The sequence below is a fragment of the Monodelphis domestica genome, chromosome 3, assembly GCF_027887165.1.
Source record: "Monodelphis domestica isolate mMonDom1 chromosome 3, mMonDom1.pri, whole genome shotgun sequence".
In the NCBI taxonomy this organism is placed as follows: Eukaryota; Metazoa; Chordata; class Mammalia; order Didelphimorphia; family Didelphidae; genus Monodelphis; species Monodelphis domestica.
The window spans coordinates 113633143-113654185 of NC_077229.1; the positions used below are offsets into that span (position 1 = coordinate 113633143).

General features: G+C 36.3%; 1 protein-coding gene across 3 annotated transcripts in view; it reads left to right on the forward strand.

Moving 5' to 3' along the window:
• TRAPPC9 (trafficking protein particle complex subunit 9) overlaps nt 1-21043 on the forward strand; it is a 1102825-nt gene that overhangs the window by 865975 nt on the left and 215807 nt on the right. The gene's annotated exons all lie outside the window — the stretch shown is intronic.

Sequence of the window (21043 nt, forward strand, 5' to 3'; positions counted from 1 at the left end):
AGTGTGCAGATAGTCTATCACCTCTCTTCTAGAAATGGGGCATCATCCATCTTCTGAAAAGGTCCTTGCATTGATCAGAGTACTTAAACCTTTAGATGTTCTTCTTCATCTAATTTTTTCCACATGCCAACCTTTCTAACATTTAAAGACCACTATTAAGCTTCCCTTAATCCAGCCTTTCTTCTCCTTCACCTGTCTGTTTTCCTTCCATGACTGCCCAACGACCTGGGCTAGGCACTGAAGAAACAGACAAATTTTAGATAAAACACTGGCCCCTGCTTTTATAGAGCTCACCAGGGGATAAAGCACAAACCCACTTAAGTACAATACAGTTTACAGAATAAGTGAATTAGAAAAGTGTCAAAATAAGTGCTATATCAGGTCCCATTTTAAAGGTCATTGTGGACCAGGGGAACTGGGAAAGCTCCATGGTCTCTCCCTGCCTTAATCACTGACTCCAGATGAGCCGTGGCTTGTCACTTCCTTCCTTCCCACCCAGATCATCTTTTCTCCAGGTTCATTTCAACCTCTTCTGGTAACCATTAACTTTGAATTCTTTGCTACACTGGTGGCAATGGTTTAGTTCTATATTATTACCTCTACAACATGCTGATTCAGTTTTCCTTCAGTGATAACTAAAGTGTCATTAAGTTTCTGAAACACTCAAAGATCCACTACACAATTCATTGAATCATAGATTCATAGGCCTTCTAGTTCAACCCCTTCATTTTTCTGAAGAAGGCCCAGATATGTTACTTAACTTACCCAAAGTGACATAAATGGTATGTGGCAGAGCCAGGACTCAATGATTAACCTTACTTTACTTTTCCCCATGAAAATAATATCATGATAGAGTGAGAGATAATTGGACTTGTTATCAGAGGGCTTCAGTTCTAATTGTAGCTCTGCTATTTATGACCTGTGTGGACTAGAGTAATTTTTTAACCTCTTTGGGCTCATTCTCTTAGTTAGAATACAATGAAAGATGGATTAAGTGACCCCTGGGGTTGCTTCTGTTTCTAAATCTTTGTACCTCTACCTTGCATTTATAGCTGCCACACATTTGTGTAAGGCTTTCTGCTTTTCAAAATATTTTCTCATCATTTGTTTTTCCCATCTGTGATATCAGTTGGGCAGAACCTCTCTTACCATCTCTTCCTACATTCAGGTGGATCCTACATTTGAGAGTGGAGGGATAAAGAGTAGAGGAAGTTGATTTTGTGTTTTTATTGGGTGGTAATGTGCCCAGGCCTGGAGTCAGAGAACTTTCTTTTCTCTCTTCCTATTGTCAACGTGGAATCTAAAAACCCCCAAACTTGTAGCCACATGGGACCTGAAAACCTCCCAAGTTCATTTAGCTTGAAAGTTGAAAAACCTCAAGGTTGACCTTGTCAGGTGAGAATTTCTCCCAGAGGAAAAGGCCAACTTCACAAGTTTGGGGTTAACAATAGACCTTAAATTATTTTACCTGGAGCTAGCTAGCAGTCTTAATCATGTGTGAAGTGCCCTCCTTTTGTTCTGGTAGTTTCTCTCTTTGTGTCAAGATCCTTTCTAAGGTAGGCCAGCCCTTGACTGGATCTTTCCCTTTTGTGTCCATCATAAAGCATCAGTCTCTCCCTGATAATCCTATCTAGGACTCCTCATTTTTGTAGCCATTGTAAAGCCAATCAACCATACTCTTCCCTTCCTCAGGTCCTCAAGAGGTATATAAGTTCTCCAGATTTCTTTGTCCTTGGGAACTGTCAATCTTGAGGGGTTGGCACTCCCAGGAGTTGGTAGCCAGAGTAGTCAGTCTCAGGGCTCTGTGTAGATTTTGAGCTCACAACTCTTTGTGGAGGCCTAAGGGAATTATATTGAATCCCTTTCCTGAAGGTTGTTTGTGTTTTTTTTAACTATAATAGTTCTGTGTTTTGTTCTCCCCCACCCCCTTCAACACTATATCCTCTCCTTCATATTATCCAGCCAGACCTTTTTCTTCCCGTTCCGCAAATCTCTAGGTTGAGGCTGACTTGGTGTGTTCGCTCTGTTTCAGGGTCCTTTCCTTGCTATTTGTGCCCAGTCTTCCTTTCTTAGAAGATCCCTGACCCCTCAGTTCCCATATGCTCTCTGATGCCTGCTGACTTCCTGGGATTTACTTGCCTCCCTTGGGTCTCTAGTACAATTTGCCAGTAATTCTGTAGATGGTATTCTAATCAAGAATGCTCTGTGTCCCTTTCCAATTCTCCAAGAAATTTGTAACTTTTAAATTATCTATTCCATCCTCCTTCCCTCTAGTTATTGTTGTTGTCATTGTGCAGATGCGTGTGTGTATATGTGTGTATTAGAATCCTTTTTTTTTTACACCATCTTTGACAAAAATGATTTTTCTCTTGAATACCTCCAGTGACAGGGAGCTCACTATATGAAAGGCAAAAGTCAGCAGGGTATCAAGAATTTATCAAATATTCTGTTCCTCTTAAAGTAAAGACAGAAGATAATGAAGCAAGATGAATGCTGGTCTGAGAATCTGTGTTCTTTTGATATATGTTTTCTTATATTGCTTCTGACCCCACCTACCATCCACAAATCTTGCTGTTGCTACTAGATTAACTATACTTAGCAAATTGCTTCCTTCTCTCCACTTCCCTTTTTTTATCTTGAAAAAGGATAGAACTAAATTGCAAGGCTTTAAATTTTTTTCTATCGTGGCATATCAATATAATTGGTTTCCTTTGTAATCTTACATGTTTTATTTGATGAATTTAACATCATTATTCTTAGAAAAGGTCCATGGGCTTCACCAGACTGCCTAAGAACCCCGGGGATGAAAAAAAAAAACTATTAAGAACCCCTAGGCCAAAGGATCTCTATGCTGTTTTGTTTAGTTTTGTTTGTTTTGTTTTTACCTTGTCTAACATTCTTTGTTTTAGGATCCCTTCTAGTTCTAACATACTATGATCCTAGTAAAGATAAAGACTATATCCTATCTCTTTCATTGAATAATTGCTTACTTGGAGCTGAATTGTTCACATCAACAGTTAATTTTTCCTATCTCCTCTATAACAGAATTCCTACATTCTCTTTTCCTCTGTCTTTTTGTCTTTCACATCAGTTATATGTGTCATCATTAAAAATTTGAACAGATTTACACCCTTAGTAGTGTTAGCTTATCTAAAGGCTTTACATTACCATTAAAATGAGTTAGGAAAAGCAGAAGGTGAATAACAGTAAATCAGATAGCTTGCCATTCTGGGTGACAGCTCCATTCATATTAGAGTTTACTCTTGCATTTAAGAAATGCCATATAGTTTCAAAATCTACCTAACCATCTGTTTTGTTTTGTTTTTTACTCAAATTCAGTACAATTTTGGCAGCCAATTCTAAGAATTCTGCAGCCTCACACCACTACTCCTACCATCTCTAAATTCAGATATATGTGGTATTTTTTTTTAGTCTCTGTGTATATGCACACATGCATATGTGTGTATACATACACATATACTTAATTTATTTATTTTTCCAACTGGATTGTGAATTTATGAAATGTTCTGGTCACATTTGCTATACTTAGGAATCTTTGAGAGTCAGCAGCATGAAGTAGAAAAATCACTGGACTTCATTCAGAAAACTTAGGTTCAATTCCAAACTATGTGACCATAGACAAGTCACTAAATCTTTCTGAGCTTGTGATATGGAAATCACTTTAAAAGACTGATATATATTAATTTAAGGTCACCAAGGAATTCAGCTATGTAATTCCTAAATGAAAACTCAAGTCAGCTGTCAATCTTTTTTTTATGGTGTTTTAATTACAAACAGGAGGAAGAAAAGTATTAGAGGGAGAGAGGGAAAGGGGAGAGAAGGAAACAGGGCTTAAATACCCACTCTGCTTAGGCTGAGCCAGAGGTCCAAAGCCCTGGATAGCCGAGGCAAAGAAAAAGAGATCAGTTCCTATCACTCACGTGACCAAAATGGAGAAACAGTCTGTGGGCTCCTCCACTCCAAGCACCAGGCTCCAACCATCTCTCTCCCTTCACACAGGAAGTCCCCAGAACTCCTGAGCTGTCCTCTACCTCACTTCCTGTGTCTCACCTGTGCCAATGGTGGCTCTAGCTTAACCCAGGACCGCCCAGAGGTCTGTCCTTTTTGCACATGTCCGTTGAAGGCCATATTCTCAAACAATTAAATCTTGAGTTTTGCTGCAGCCCTTCCTAAATCTTTTTACCCTGAGTAGGGTGGAGATTGTAGTTTCCAAGACCTGATTCTGTTATTCCAAGTATCTCTACTGTTATTGATCAGGAAATAGCTAAATCCGATCATCTAAAGAATGGTTTGAACAGGGTTGAGTAGTTTTGAAATTCACAAGCTTCAATTTCTTCATCAATAAAATGGGAATCATAGTCACTGCCCTTCCTTCTTCACATGACTAATATGAGACTGGAAAAATAAAATTTTAAGGAATTTTGATTTGGAATACCAAATATAATATGATTCAATGAGAATATTTCAGTAATAATGATAGTGTACTCTCTAAAATATTTAAGATGAAATTTTATTCATGATTATATACAAAATACTTATTACATATGATAATATTTCAGAATCAAAATAGGTGCTATTTGTTTAATTTGCTCAAGGATTCCCAACACCTCTCCCTTTCTCAACTCTGGAATAACAATTCCTTCATGTTATTATAAGCCTGTAAGTGCAATGTGGCCAAAATGTTTAAGAAATACTAGGATAATAGATATAAAGTGCTGAAAAATGATGACACTTTATAAATGTGGATTATTAACTTATTTTAATTATTTAACTACTTTTCTTCAAACCAATTTATAATCTTACTGGATTTGTTCTCACTCAGTTTTCATAATGGTGATTAAAGGGCATATGACAAAATGCTTTTGTCCTGGTAGGCTTTGAATATTATGTCACATCCCTGTGTTGTGGGCCCATAACAGACTCACAGTAAATAAATATTAATTGACTTGGCCACTTGCATATTGAAAAATGGCAGGATATTACCGCAATGAAACATTTTCTAATTCTCTTGTACTTTTTGTCAATGTGGCCCTGTTTTTTACCTACTTAGTAGAAAATGTTAGCCATTATATTCAGATGGCAATCTTCAGCTTAACTCTGCAAGTATTTTCATATTCAGGATGTGAGAACACACAATCATAGTCTTATTTATATACTAGCATGTGACTGTCCATGACATTCTATTCATGAAAAGATGAACAGGCGGGAAAACAATACCTTCCACAAGAAATCAGTGCATTTCTTAAATGTCCAAAGGCAACATTCATTAGAAAATTAAGGGAGATATTTAATTTGATTAAACAAGCAAATGCAAGGCTCAATGCTAAGAAATTAAACAAACAAAAAAAAAAGGTAGATTGATTTTTATTCAGATAAAAGATTCCAGATGTTCAGGAGATTAAGCCTATATCTACATTATGGACCAGTAAGTAGTAGAATAGTAATAAGGAGACTCATGTTAAAGTTCCAAAACTATAATAATTCTAGAAAGGGAGACAAATTTGATTGTTAGGCAAAGCATTCCTTTTCTGTGGTCCTCAGGTTTCTCTCGTGAGGGAATAAAGATTACCCCTTGGTCCACTCCAACTAACATTTTATGTTCTCTGGTCTAATATTTTATGTACTAAGTTCCTCTTCAACTCTTAATATTCTGTGTCTATGGTCTCTCTCAGCTCTCACATTCTCTAAATCTAATCTACTAGTCCATGCTTTACATATGATAACCCCTTCTTATTGAAAGATATTATTCCTAGCATCAGTCTTGTGAAGATAGGGAATAACTCAACTTCTCCCTCAATGCCCTATAAACACTAAGTGGGTTCCTAGCTGCACTAAAAAGGAACCATGAATTTCTTTAGATGCTGATTTTTTTCTAACCACAGAGAGCCAGAATTTAAATATCCTATTGAGTATTATCCCCAACAGTACTAGGATTAGCCCTCTACATTTCTGACCTTTATCTTTGGGTTTCTCAGCTATAATTGCTCTGTTCATAAGAGAGGAAGTCTCTGAAATGATTAAACAGTGACCTGATCTCTGCTTATCCTAGAAGTTTATTGGAATACCCTGAATGAGCACCTTCTAATATTTAGAATGGTTTAAAGGGATTTTTTTAAAAATTGACAAGTCAATGACTGCTTCCAAAAATAATAATAATGCTTGATCAGTAAGTATGATGACAATATATTTATAGAATACAGTTGTAAAGGATTTAAGTATATTATTTCATTTGATTCTTATAACAAACTTATGAAGTTATCCTCCTTATTAAGGTAAAAGGGTGAAAAGTGGTTAGTAGTTAGTAGAAATAAGGTCACAGTGTTAATACTAACACAGTCAGACTCCCTGACTCCAAATCCACTGCTCTCACAAAAGAATATTTTGAAAGAGTATGGTCAACAATTTCAAAAACTTCAGAGGGGTCAAATAAGATTGGAACTGAAAAAAGGCCACTACTCCCTTCTATTTGAGGTCTGTATTGTTTAGCCAGCTCCAAGCAGGGTCAGGATGGAGAGGAACCATAGTACTTGTCCAAATATATGAAGGACTTTCATATAAAAGAAGTTTAACCTTGCTTTGCTTGGCCCCAAAGTGCAGAATTTGAATTAAGTGGAACAGGAGGGAAGACTAGATGCATTAGAAGCTAGTATTTTCAGCTGTCCAAAAGTTAAATATGCTGCCATGCAACATGGTAAATCACTTGTCAATAAAGATTGTCAGGTTAAGATTATTCAAGCACTTGTTGATAGCATTGTAAAAGGATTTCCTATGGAGATATGGGGTGGATCAGATACTCTATGGTGCCTCTTATAATTGTAGATGCTATAATTACATTATTCAAGGATGAGTGCATGTAGAAAGTAGAAATGATAATCTATGTAAGCAATTAGATTGAAAATTATTTAGCTCCTTAGAAATCATGTTTTTTTGGTTGCTTTTATTACCCTTATGGAATTTCAGATTCTTCCCATCAATGAAATGGGAGAAATGGTAGTGATCCAGGAACACTGAGGTTGGGTTCACAAGATAACCCCGGGATTTTCCAAGATTACTCTATTGCTTTAGTAGTCAACAAGTCAATCAAATTGGTCTCTCTGGAAAAATACAATGAAACAAAATGAGAAGCACTGGTATATATCTTCCATTTGCAGTTCAGGAACATTTCTCTAATCTTCCCATTCATTATATCTCTGAATTAATAATATGGAGCTGTTAAGTTAGCCTCCAGTCAGCCAATATTTCACAATTGGTGAGGATGACTCACTCTCTGAAGTGGCAAATATGAAGAGTAGTTATGTGAAAAGAAGTATCAACCAGCCTGTAAGAGAATGAAAGAGATTGTGATTCTTTAGTAACTAATGTCATTTTGAAGTGGCAAAAATCATTGAATTTATCAGAATAGATAAAGAATCATAAGCTCTTAATTCATTCATGTATTCTTTTAACAAGTTCTCTTTGACATCATTTAGTTCTGTTTCTGATCCAATAAAGTAACAGGACTTTCCCAAGGTCACTTAACAAATATATGACAAAGTCAGCGCTAGGATACAGTTGTCCTGTGCCTTTTCTACTTCATCAAGCCAACCATCCCTCCTCTGAAGCAGAACCTAGTTTGGAGATAAGAGAGATGTATATACTGAAGTTACTTCTACTTCTCTTCTCTTTCTCCCTCATTCATTTCTATCCTACCTGTGCAGTCCTCTTATCTCTCTTTTGCTTCTATCCCCATGTGAAATTGTGAGCTACTTGAGGACAAAGAACTATGTCTGGATGATTTTTTTTCCTCAGTGCCAAAGAAACAAAGGGTTTCCCTTGCTAAATATTTATTGAATTAAATTACTTAACTAAAGGGTAAGAATATAAGAGATCATAAGTAATCAACAAATATTACTACATATAGTGTTCCTGTTTCCCATACAGAGCTTAATTTTGTGCTAAGTTCTGTGGAAGATTCTTCACTTTAAGGTGCTTATAGTCTAGTAAAAATCCAATAAACATTTGTTAAGCACTTGCTATGTGCCAGGGACATAAATACAATTATTACAAAGGGAGTCTTTGTCTTCAAGTAACTTATACTCTAAAGGTGGAGGCAACACGGAAACGGAAGCAGGAAAGCAGGGTAAGGACATATCAGGAGGTTCCTGATTTTATGGAACCTTCTTCAAAGATTGAAAACTGGCAAAATAGCAGATACAAAGTAGAGTGGGCTGAAAGTCCAGTTTCTTTCCTCTATAAGAAAAGGCATAAGGAGTCTGCACTCCAGCCTTCTAATCAGAGGGGGAGAGAGGCTGAGGGAGGCTGAGTCAATAGACACTCAAGTTACTTGTAGTGGTGAATTTATTCTGAAAGGGACATCTTGTTGCAGAATTGAAACCAAAGAATAGTAAATACAGACAAATATAAATACTTAGGCACTCAGTTCAAAGGGTGATCAATATTGGTCGTGGAAGACTTATATTTATTATTCCTATCCCCAACACTTAGCCTAGTAACATCTAGCATCATCCCATCTCTATCTTCCTTTTCATTGCTAATTTTAAAAAATATTTCTATGCACAGTGCCTCCACAATTCACTACCTACTACGTTCTTAATTCTTCACCATCTGGCGTCCAAACAGCCAGTCTACTAAGCTCTCAAAGGACCACAATATCTCCCTTATCATCAAATCTAATGGCTCTTTGTCAGTCCCTATTCTCCTAGACATCTCTTGCTATTTTTTATCTAAATGACCATTCCTTCTGACTGGATAACTTTTTCTTCTTTATTTTCTTATATCCTTAACCACTCTTGTACTGCTTCCTCTTCCTCTTATTAATTATTAAACTTGGATTTTCCCTAAAATTCTTTCCTTGATCTCTTCTCATCTCTCTCTCTCTCTTTCTCTCTCTCTCTCTGTTTCTCTCTCTCTCTCTCTCTCTCTCTTGAAAATCTCATTCATCCTCATAATTTCAACTGCCACATCTATGTTGATCAATCCCTAAACTTTTTTTTTTAATTCTAATGTCCTCTGTTCTGAGCTCTAGCTTTCTAGACTTTTATCTCTTTGGATTGTCTTCTCCTGGATGTCCTATAAGCATCTCAAATTCAACACATACAAAAACATGCTCTTCTGTTAAATTATTATTTATCTTTGTGACACTCATGTTTAGTACATAGCTAGGCACAGAGTAAATACTTAATAAATTCAATAAACTATTTTCATTTGCCTAATCATTTACAACTCTGGGCTTATCTTCCCACCATCTTTCTCACCTCTCAAAAAAAAATCCATTAAAAAGTCCTATCAGTTCTTCTTAATTCACAAAACCTACCACCCTTATACAATCTCCTCATATTAATAATGTAGCTGTTGCTGGACTATTGCAGCAGATCTATCTGACTCCTCCTCCTGACTTTTATCTCCATTAATATGTTATTTCCTTGTTGCCAGAATAATTTCTTTTATAAAGAGAGCTGATTATACCACTCAAAAATCATCAATGGGCTTTTCATTGTTTCCCAAGTAAAACTCATATTCCTTTGCTTGGCATTCAAAGTTCATCCGCACTTGTTGTCATCCCACTTACCCATATTCATCTCATATTGTTACCCATCATAAACTCTGTGTTTCAGCCAAAGTATTCCACTCTCTGATCCTCCATGACTTTGATCATTTTTTAATTTTTTTATTTGTTTGTCCCTCCTTCATACTTTATTCAAAAATATTTTATTTTCCCAATTACATGTAATTAAAATTTTCAACATACTTTTTCTGAAATAATAAAATCCAAATTGTTTCTTACCCTCTCTTCTCCCCCCCCCAGAGATGATAAGCAATTTGAACTGAATTATACATGTATTATCATGCAAAACATACCTCCATATTGGTCATTGTTGTAAGAGAGAATACTCATATAAAACCAAAACCCTCAAACAAAACTTTAAATAAGCTAATGTGAAAGATAGTATGCTTTGATCTGCATTTGACTCCAACAGTTTTTTTCTCTGGAAATGGATAGCATTCTTCTTTGACCATTTTTTAAGCAACATCATATATAGAATGTTCTTTTTCATTTGTTGAATTCTTACCAGTATGGTAAGAACCACTTAACTGCCACTTTATCCTAGAATCCTTTCCATAGCAATTTCCCCTTTTTAAGCAGTCAGTCAATAAAAGCATCTGCTCTATGTCAAGAACTATGCTAGACACTGAGCATACAAAATACAAAAAGGACCAATGCCTACCAGGAACTTATATTCTATCAGATGAACAATATACACATGTAGAAGTATGGGAGTCTATGTGTATATACATATGTATATGTATATGTATATATGCAAAATATATAAGTATATACAGAAACACATACAAAACAGATACAAAGCAACCTTGCAAGGGAAAGGTACCATCAGCTAGGTATCAAAAGGTGACACTTCCAATGGAATCTAGAAGGAAACCAGGGGTTCCAAGAGGTGGAGGAGGGGAAGGAGTCAATGACAGGCAAAGACTACTATTTAGGCATAGAGATGGGAAAAGGAGCTATGTTTATGAGGAATAGGAAAAAGACTAGTTTGACAAGATGATAGCGTATGTAGAAGGGAATAATGTATAATTAGTATGAAAAATAAGATGTGACCAGCTTGTGAAGAGTGTTAAATGCCAAGGAAAGATTTATATTTGATTCTGAAGGTAATGAAGAGGCACTGAAGTTTATTGAATAATTGTGTGAAATGGCTAGACCTGAGCTTTAAGAAAGATACTTTGGAAACTCTTTGGAATATGGTTCTAGTGGAAGAGACTCAATAATACTAGTAATAATAGCTAATATTTACATAGGACTTTAAGGTTTGCAAAATGCTTTGCATACATTATTTCAGTTGAACTTCACAATAATCCTAAGAAGAAAAGTATTATCCTCATTTTACTGATGAGGAAACTGAGTTAGAAAGAGTTTAATTGCCTTCCTTAGGATCATGTAGTAAGCATCCGAGGCCGGTTTTGAATTCACACTTTCCTACTTTCAATTCCAGTGCTCTCTTCATTATGCCACTTTTTTGCCATCTGGAACAGAGAAACCAATTAGGAAGGTCTTGCAAAATTCTAGGTGAGAGAAAATGAACACAAAGGGTTGTCATGGGAAAGAGGATTTAGAATGATTCTGCATAGTCCAGGGGCCAAACCCAGACTAGCAAACAGATCATTGCAGTAGCCTTCTATCTGACTGGCCAGCCTACATCTACTCTTTGTCCCTTGCTTGTATCCTGTTCATGCAGCAGATCAGCTTTCCTTTTGTAACCACTTTGTCACATCATTCATCTGCTTAAAAGTCATCTGTGCCTCCCTTTAATCTGCTGAGCAAAGTTCAGGCTAATTTGGTATTCAAAGCCTTGTATCATGGATGCCATCTTTTTTCAGCATTATCTCATATTATCCTCTCTACTCACCCTAGGCTTGGGAAAAACAACAATGCTATATACTTCTCAAGGATATTTCTTCTTTCCTACCTCCAGGCTCTTGACAATATCTTGATTTCTTGTGATATCTTGATCACTTGATTTCTACTTGGTAGTAGTCTCTCCCTCAATTTGAAATCCCACCCATCTTAAGTCATCTAATCTTTTCTTCAGTCTTAAAATGTAATTATCTTAAGGAAAAATACATGTACAAAAATATTCGGAGTCCCTCTCTTTGTGGTGGCAAAAAATTGGAAAATAAGAGGTTGTCCTTCAATTGGGGAATGGCTAAACAAATTTTTGTATATGATAGTGCTGTGAGGAATGATGATGGAGCATTTCTATATGAACTGGGAGAACTTCAGTGAACTGATGCATAGTGAAATGAACAGAACCAGGAAAACATTGTATACAGAGAATGAAACATTTTGAAACAATCCAATGTAATGGATTTTGCTATTAGTAGCAATGCAATAATCCAGGACACTTCTGAAGAATTTATGTGAAAGAATGCTATCTACATTAAGAGAAAGAACTATAGGAGTAGAAATGCAAAAGAAAAATATATTACTTATCACTTATCACATGTATATATGAGGATGTGATTTGGGGTTTAGGATTTAAAAGATCACTCTATAGCAAAAATGAATAATATGGAAATAGGTATTAAGTGACAACATTTGTAAAACCCAGTGGAATTGCCTGTTGGCTTTAGAAAAAGGGAAGGGGAAAAATGAATCATGTAAATATAGAAAAATATTTAAATGAATAAACATTTAAAAAATGTGAATTATCTCACTGTAGTACTGTGAAATTAAAGCCAAGGTCAAATATCATTTCTTCCAGAGAGCCTTCTCCTTGTTGCATGTTCCCTCCTCTGTGTACACTTCTTACAACCACATTACAATTATTTGAGTACAATACCCTTTACTTACCTCACAGAGGGGCAGCTTTTTGTAGTACATAGAGAACTGTCCTCAAAAATCTGTGAGACCTTGGTTCAAACTCCACTTCTGACACATAACAAACTTTGTAGTCTTGGATAAATCACTTCAACTCCCTCAGCACAGTCTTTTTTTTAAAGACTCTAGGATGCAAAGTAAATGTCTTTCCATGTTGGTGGAAGGATTTTTCCCATTGGGATTTCCCTATACCAATAAAATCAGATTTGGTCTCCCTCCATCCCTAAAAAAATGTATGATTATTAGCCCCTTTCTAGATTAGAAGATTCCTGACTGATAAAGCCCTATATTTATATGAGAGTTTAGGGTTTACAATCCTTAAAAGAACAAAGAGTATTTTTACTCACTTGACAGTTGAGGAAATTGAGTGCCAACAAAGTTTTGTATTTACCTATGATAAATACACATCTAGTAAGTATTTGGACCTTGAAAATAAGTAAATGTTTCCTGACTACAAGTATAATACTCTTTCTAATGCAATATTCTTCCTACTTACTTCATAGGACTATTCTAAAGAAAGTGTTTTATAAACCTTAAAGTACCATAAGAAATGTGAGGATTTGTCTTTATTGTTTCACAGTGCTGTAATAGAGCAAAATTTCTATTTTAGTTCATCTTTATTTCTCTCCCTGCACAGTTCTCTGTACATTAGATGTTTAATATTTGTTTGAATTGCAGTTAGATATTAGGCAAATGCTAAAATGAACTTCTAACTTCATCACTAGTATTCAGGGGGTGGCAGGATGACAAATTGTAGAAGTATTTATACAGGTTTTGCACTTTACCAAGGATTTGAATTAGGTAAATTAGGTAAAAGATTCTTTCCAAAGTTGAGAATCTTATCTCTACAATCTAGTTAGCAGCAACTCTTTGCTTAACGGTGTCCCATGATTCATTTCCTACTTCCTATAAGTAACATGAAGAACCCTTCAAATAATTTTGACAAGGTTTGGCCAGTGCCCGTAAATATAATATGTTCTTTTTTGTGGCATTTTAAATAACTGACACATTTAGCGATGGGAGTCAAGAAAAGCTGCAGCAATTTCATGATATGCTGTTAATGGAATTTCTCACATTTGAGGCTGAAGAATACTTATAACGTATTCCTGCATTGTGTTATTAATGGCCATTGCAGGAACCAGTTCACTCTTATCCATTTGGTCCATAATTAGGGCCTCTCATCTTATTCAAGTTGTGTGCTGTTGAGTGGGCTTATTATTATCCTTTCTTTGGAAGGGTTTACAGCAGTGTCATCACTTCCCAATTAAACACAGGCATAGACACCTCATCCATAGAGAGATTTGCTTGGCCAGGGTTTAGTCCTTGAGCTGTCCTGGCGTTTAATGTCTAACTATTCCCCTGAGTCATTATAGAACCTCAGACAAATCACTTAATCTTTCTGGATATTCATTTCCACAGACTTCAAATATCAATGATGAGACATTTCATAGGCATGCATGCTGTGGAAAAGTCATTTTTCCAAAAGTATTTTTTTAGATGTATCTTAGCAGAATCTCTCTGAAGACTTTAGAGTGATTTCAGATCACTGTGAGAAACTTCCTTATATCCTGTGAAGGGGTCTTCCATTTGAATTTGTGGACCTGACAGAACAATAGAGAAGAAAGAACAATGGATCTGGAGGAAGGAAACCTAAAGGCCACTCATGGCTTTGTGTGAATTCAATCACCTTCCCTCTTTCTCCTTTAAAATTTCTTAGGTTTATCACCTATCCTTTTCCCCTCTGGGCACAAGATAAATGACTTACCTATTATTCACCAAGACTAATCCCTTTGGATCTCTTTCCTTTGCACCTTCTCCCAGATCTTGTTCCAGCTGTGATCCTTTCTTTTTCATTCTTCATTCTCTCCCTTTTCACTGTCTTCTTCTCTTCTACTTACATATATAGTTTTAGCTTGTCTCTATCTCCCCTTATCCTTTCAGAAGATCTAAAAAAAGCTCTATATTCTCAGTGTCTATACATATTCACTTCTACTCTTTCCTCAACTCCTAGAAATTTGACTTCTGTTCCTGCAATTATAATGCACACTCTAAGATCGCCAGTGATCATATTCAGTGAGCTTTATTTTTTCATTCTATATCTTCCACTTTTCTGTAGCTTTTGAAACTATCGGTGATTCACTTCTAAGTAATAATCTCTCTTTTCACTTCAAAGACATGATATTTATATTTTTAACAGCTTCTTCTGTCTCTTTCACTACCTCCTCATTATCTGAATGTAAATGTTTCTTATTAGTTTGTCCATGGCCTTCTCCTCTCTTTCAATATTCCAATGCCAGGTGCCTTAATCATACATCCCATTGTAATTTTCCTGTTTATGTGATTCTTGTATTGAGAATTTAAAAGCTCATCTATTCAAAAGTGAGGAAATGGGAAGTTTTTTGAAATGGATACTGAGTTGTTTGGGTATTGTCAAAGGCAGAATAATAGTAATAACAATAACCCACATTATCACCTTGCAGAAGAGACTCAGAAAGGTTAAATACTTGCCATGAACCAAACAATTCATAATTGTCAGAGTAAGAAATCAAACCTGTGTCTTCTGACTTCAAGTTCAGTGTTCTTTTCATTATCCCACAGTGCCTATAAATGCTGAGAGAATAGTTGATGAGTAAATTATTAGAAAAGCTAAGATGTAGACTCTACTATATAGAACACATTCTCCAATATATCAGAAAAGAAGCTTTTTTTTTCTCTTGAAATGAAATTTTTCCCTTGGAAATAAATAGGACCCCAAAATATTTAACTATAAGATATTTATCTTCATTCACATCTCTTTGAAAACCTATCTAAAACAAAACAAACTAGGGAAATGAATTTCCCTTGGGTGGTACAACTGACCTTTTCCTTAGAACTTATTATGGAATTAATTTTCCATTTTTATTGTAAAGATTAATTGATCCCATAGGGATTGCACATAGAGACATTTTGAAGTAAAGGCTGAGAGTTTTGAAGCCATGTTTGTAGCAAATAAAATTTAAACATTTTTTAAAAATAGTGCCAAGATGTTTTGCACAAAATTTTACTTACCAATTGTTTCCCCAACTTTTTTCCCCCTTTTTCTTTCATGGTGGTTTTAATTTAACCACCGCAGCCTTTCTACGAATTAGATAGTACAGTGCTTTTAAAAAAGAGTGAGGATTCCTATTACTTACAACCCTGGCTCTTTGATAAGTCTTAGAAATAGAGGAATAAAAGAATATTTTGGAAGAACTGTACCAATTTGATTCCAAAGTTGAGTGAACTCTCACCAAAGGCTATATCACTCATTTTCAATAGTCATGTGACCACCGTGCTTGTCTCTGTAAAGAGGGTTGAGTCATCAAGCTACTTTCTGAACCATCTCCAGATCAGAAGTAACCTGGACCCTGCAGTTTATGGTTGTTACCAGGAGGTGGCAGTATTGTTTTTTTAGGTACTAAAGATCTTTTGCCACAAGGTCTCTCCACACCATTTCCTGAAGTAGTATGGGCAAGAGCAACAATGATATTTTAAAAAATAAAATTAAAAAAAAAACCTTTCACAAAATATCAGCATAGCAAAAATAACTGACTTTTTAGTCAGATGTTTTCACATGATTTGGAGGTTGTTATGCCCAGAACATGTGATAAACTGTAAAGTGCCATCAGAATGGAACCTGACATTAGGAACCTAATTATACAATCTAGTCTAGCTAAAGCAGGTGCTGGGCCAATTTAAATGAGCACACCTAGACAAAATCAGGTAGAACCTGCTCTTGAGTCACCCTAGGATCTTTTCCATGTTTTTTACCCTCTCCCATCCTGCCTCCCCATTCCCCAAACCAGAAGAGTGCAAGAACCCTTATTCTCCAGAGGCTCCCAGATAGTATGGATGGAGGTTATTACAGGGAATTGATGGAGAGATTTGGAGCTGTATGATTCAGATCTTAACTTCTAGTTCTCAGTCCCCACAGATAGAACATCACAACTTCTCATAAACAAGTTCAGTTCCTTTCAGATTTCTTCTAATTCAGAGTTACTCTATGTGCTGTTTATATAGTCTGAAACACTACAGATGGAGCTCTCACTGGAAAAGCTGAATGGAGTTGCTGAAACATTTTATTACCATTAGGACACCTTTTGTTAGTTCAATTCTGCTTTAGAACTGGTTAGGTGATTTTCCCAAGGTTGTAAAAAGCAGAGGACTTGACCTCCCCATGTCAGACCCCACATGGAACATTCAGTTTGGGGCCTTTATTTTTTAGGAAGGGCACAGTCAACCTGGAGCATGTCGAGAGGGCGACCAACCTAGTGAGGTGGCTCTGGAATACTGTGTAATGTAGGAAATAGTCAAAGAAACTTGGAATCCAGACCATCTCCACACTATGCAGAACTCTCTCTCTCTCTCTCTCTCTCTCTCTCTCTCTCTCTCTCTCTCTCTCTCTCTCTCTCTCTCTCTCTCTCTTTATTTGTTGTCTTTCTCTTATTATTAGAATATAAGCATCCCAAAGGCAGGGCATGTTTGAATTGCTCCTCTTTGTATCCCTGACACTAAATACCTACCTGAATATCTATCTATCTATCTGTCTGTCTATCCATCTATCTGTCACCTGGAGAAGAGAAAATGTGGTAGTGGCAGAATAAATGTTTTCAAAAATTTCAAGAAGTATGTCCAGCAAGAAGAACTTTAATCAATCAGTAGAAATATGAAAGGCATTTTAGGGTCTGTTGTAAGGGGAAATTTTCTTAACAATTGGAAAAGTCCAATTCCAGGAGATTTTAAGAGTTCTCCATTACTGGAAATGTTTAAGCAAAAATAAGAGACTACTTGTTAAGGATGTTGTAGAGGGAATTTTTGTTGAATTTGACTAGGTGAATTCTCTCAGATCATTTTCAACTCTGAGGTAAGGTAATCCATTCAGATTCAGAATTTAAATTATTCAGCCTATTGGTACTGTAACTTACTTCATGAACTATACCTAGAACTTCCTGCCTAGCTTTGTGTTCCAAAACTATCAGCAATAATCAATCAATTCATGTAATACTTGGGTCTTCCTCCTCTAATATGTGGAGATTCAAGAATATTCCTTATGTTCAAGATACCCTGTGGATTTGCATCTACTGACCTAAACCCAAGTCACTTTTCCCCATATATTCACTTACCATCAACTGGAAAGAGTAGAATAGGAATCATGTGCAAGGAGCATACAGACAGGAGGACACTGCTCAAATGAGTTACTCAAATGACCAGGGCATACACACCACAGACAACTCATACTTCCAAAGCTTCAGTGTCCAGTTTTTAGCATAGTACTAGATACATAGCAAGCACTTAATAAATGCTTTTTAATTAATTCATTGTTTTCTGGTGATAGCATTGTTTCATTTTCACTGAACTTGCTCCCAGCTAGGTACCAGTAGGTAGACTATTGGACAAGTTATTTTGTTAGTACATGATGGTTTTATGGTAACTTCTGGGCATAGGCATAAGTTGTTCTCCTAAGTCTCATGGAATCTGGTATCTGTTGGGCATGGAGACTTCTCCAGGTATTGCTACCAACTTCTTGGATCATTTCTTCAGGGCCACTGGCTAACAATTTTTCTCCAATTTAACTGTATACATTCCTCTATGCCCCAAAGCCTTGCTGAATCCCAAACCCTCCTTCAAGACCCCATTCAGATACTACCTCGTCAATGAAACTTGTCCTGGTTCTTCCACTCATAAGTGTTGTCTTTCCTTTTGGATCCCATATTTTGTCTCTATATTTTATTTTTCACCTAACCCCCAGGACTTATTAGTCCTTTCCATGAATTTAGGGCTCATTTTTTAGTCTTTGAGTTTCCAGTGTTCTTGATTGTTAAACTACAATGCCATTACAGAGTTCTGTGACTTTTTTCTTATTGATGACCTTTATTAACCCCTTTTCCCACCTTACACCTTTATTTCCTTGTGTCTCTTAGATGTATAAACACTCTTTGTACTCCGTAGGGAGTCTCAAGGTGAGCAGGAGATGAAGAACTTGGGTCAGATTTTCAGTGTGACCACTGGACAAAAGTGAAAGTCTTTTTTAACTGCCATCTCTGCCCAAAGTCAAAAGTACATGTTTCTTTGGCATTTACTAATTTGCATTTCTGAAATGTTTGGTTCCTCTAGGATAGAATGATGATCAGTGTTTGTTATTGGAGGGGGTGGACTGGAGAGGACACAGAGTAATTGTTGTGGTGGGTGATTGACAGGCCAGAGACTCCTGGAGGTCTAAGAAGTCCTAGAAAATAGGGCAATTCCAAGCACAATGCTTGGTTCCAGGGATCAAATGACTGGTAACATGACAGTCCAAATATCAAAATCCAAAATCTACCAGGTAACCAAAACAGAGGACAAGGAAGGAAAACATGCTCAGAATTTAGAGTCAAAAGCAGACAGTTGAACAAAAAATGGAGTTAGAAAGACAGCACAGAGAGAAGCATACCATTTATGTCCCACAAAGAATTTGTACTAGGAAACACCTCCTGTCTGGCTTCCCTCCACCACAATGAAATTGAGATGAAAGCAATGCAATTGTAAGTTAAAATACAGATCATTGTGCTCCAGAGAGCTGATATAAGAAGAGCCTTATAGGAGTCTATCCCAGGGGTACTTGTGTCCATCAAAATCTTGATTGGCTGTACCGACAAACCACAAGAGCAAACCTTATCATCCATTCCACATCTGAATTGAAAATGTAGGTGAAATTTGACAAGTCCCTTCACTTCTCTGACCTCAGTTTTCCAGTCTATAAAATGGAAATAGTACACTATGGTCTCTGTAGCTCATAGTAAGTTCTTTTGTCACAACCCCTGGGAGTGTCTTTTAAACATGATTATCCACAGACACAGAAATTGAGGTTCAGACATAGAGAGTGATTTCCCTGGACAATATAGCTAGGAAATGACTACTGTGATCTGCTTCTACATGGTCATGTGGATAGGAGAGACATTCTTAGCTTGTGATCATGATAAGCCTTTTAAGAATAAATTTGAATGATGTGATAATATGTAAAAGTGCAAAGATCCCATAGATACACATAACATATTGATAAGAGCCCTGGATCCTTGTTTAGATACTTAACAACTATGTGACTTTGGGCAAGTCACTTCCTTTGTGTGAGTCTCAACTTCCTCATCTATAAAATGAGGTGGTTGGAGATTATCTTTAAAATCTCTCCCAACTCCAAATCTTATGAAACTAAATATGTGCACCAACAGCCATGGAGCAGAGGGTCTGTGTTTACAGAAGGCTTCTCTGTGTGCCAAGAATCATTGCTAATTAGTATGGCTAATTACTAAGGAGTTATGTTAAAATTAGCATATGTGATTGGGAGGATAGGGAGGGAATTGGGAAAAGAAGGGAAAATTTCTGCAGTTACTATTTTGAGAATGGTAGGGAAACTTTTCAACTCAAATGCCTAGAGAACTGTATTCCATAAAAAAAAACCTGCTTCCTTCTTTTCCTTCTCTTTCATTCTCTGGCTCTTGTTCACTTATTCATTCATTCATTATCTTTAGGGTGGTCCAGTAAAGGAAAACTTCATGATGTGCCACAAATTACATCTAATCCTTGTTCCTTCTTCTCAGGAACTCTAGACTTCATTTGTCACTGCAGACAATCTATCTATAGGGAAGAATGGCATAAGCTGAAGAGACCTAGTAGACAAGAATCAGTCATTCCCAGTTCAAATTCCTGCTCTGTCACTTAACAGCTATGTGACTTTAGAAAATTCACCTACATCAAGTGAAGGTTTAATTGCATCAGGATTTCTGAACCCTTTTTGTGTCACAGACTTCTTTGGCAATCTGATGAATCCTAAGGAAGATACTACCCTTGCCCTAATGAAACCTGCGTATTAGAAGTAGAAATAAGACATAGACTTCCATATGCGTTAACTGTGTGACACTTTGTTGTGATGATGCTTTGAAAAAAAACAATGATTGTGATGGGATACAACTGCACCATAAGAAATGATGAGCAGGATAATTTTAGAAAAACACAGACTTACATGAAATTATGAAGAGTAAAATGTGCAGAACCAAGAGAACATTATATACATCAACAGAAATGTTGTTTGAGGAATAACTAGTGTATGTCCACCTCCAAAGAAAGAACTGATAAATAGAAACAAGCAAGACATAGTTTTATATATACACAGGTCTTTTTTATTAAATGATGCCTTCTCTAATGTGGGGAAGGGAGGGAGATACCTGGGGATTTTAATTTAATAAACAGAATCCAGGATTCCTAGTCACATCTCCTCATTTAAAAAATAATCCTTTCCTTATATCAATTGTCTTCCACCAAAGCAAGCCAAAACCTTCCTCATTTTTTCATGGTATCTGATTTGTGCCCATGTTTTACCATATCTTTCCCACAGAATCATGATGCAAAATATTGAAGCTTTTCTTATTCTCATTTTAATATATTTTAGGTAACTTTGACCATAAGCAAGTGCATGAATCTCTCAAAGCATCCATTTCTCTATAAAATGGAGCTATTATTTACATTCTCTACCTTATAGAGCTATTGTGAAGAAAATGCTTAGTGAACCATAAAACCCTGTACAAATGCCGCCTGCTCTAATTGCACATATTTTATGGTTTATTAAGTGCTTTC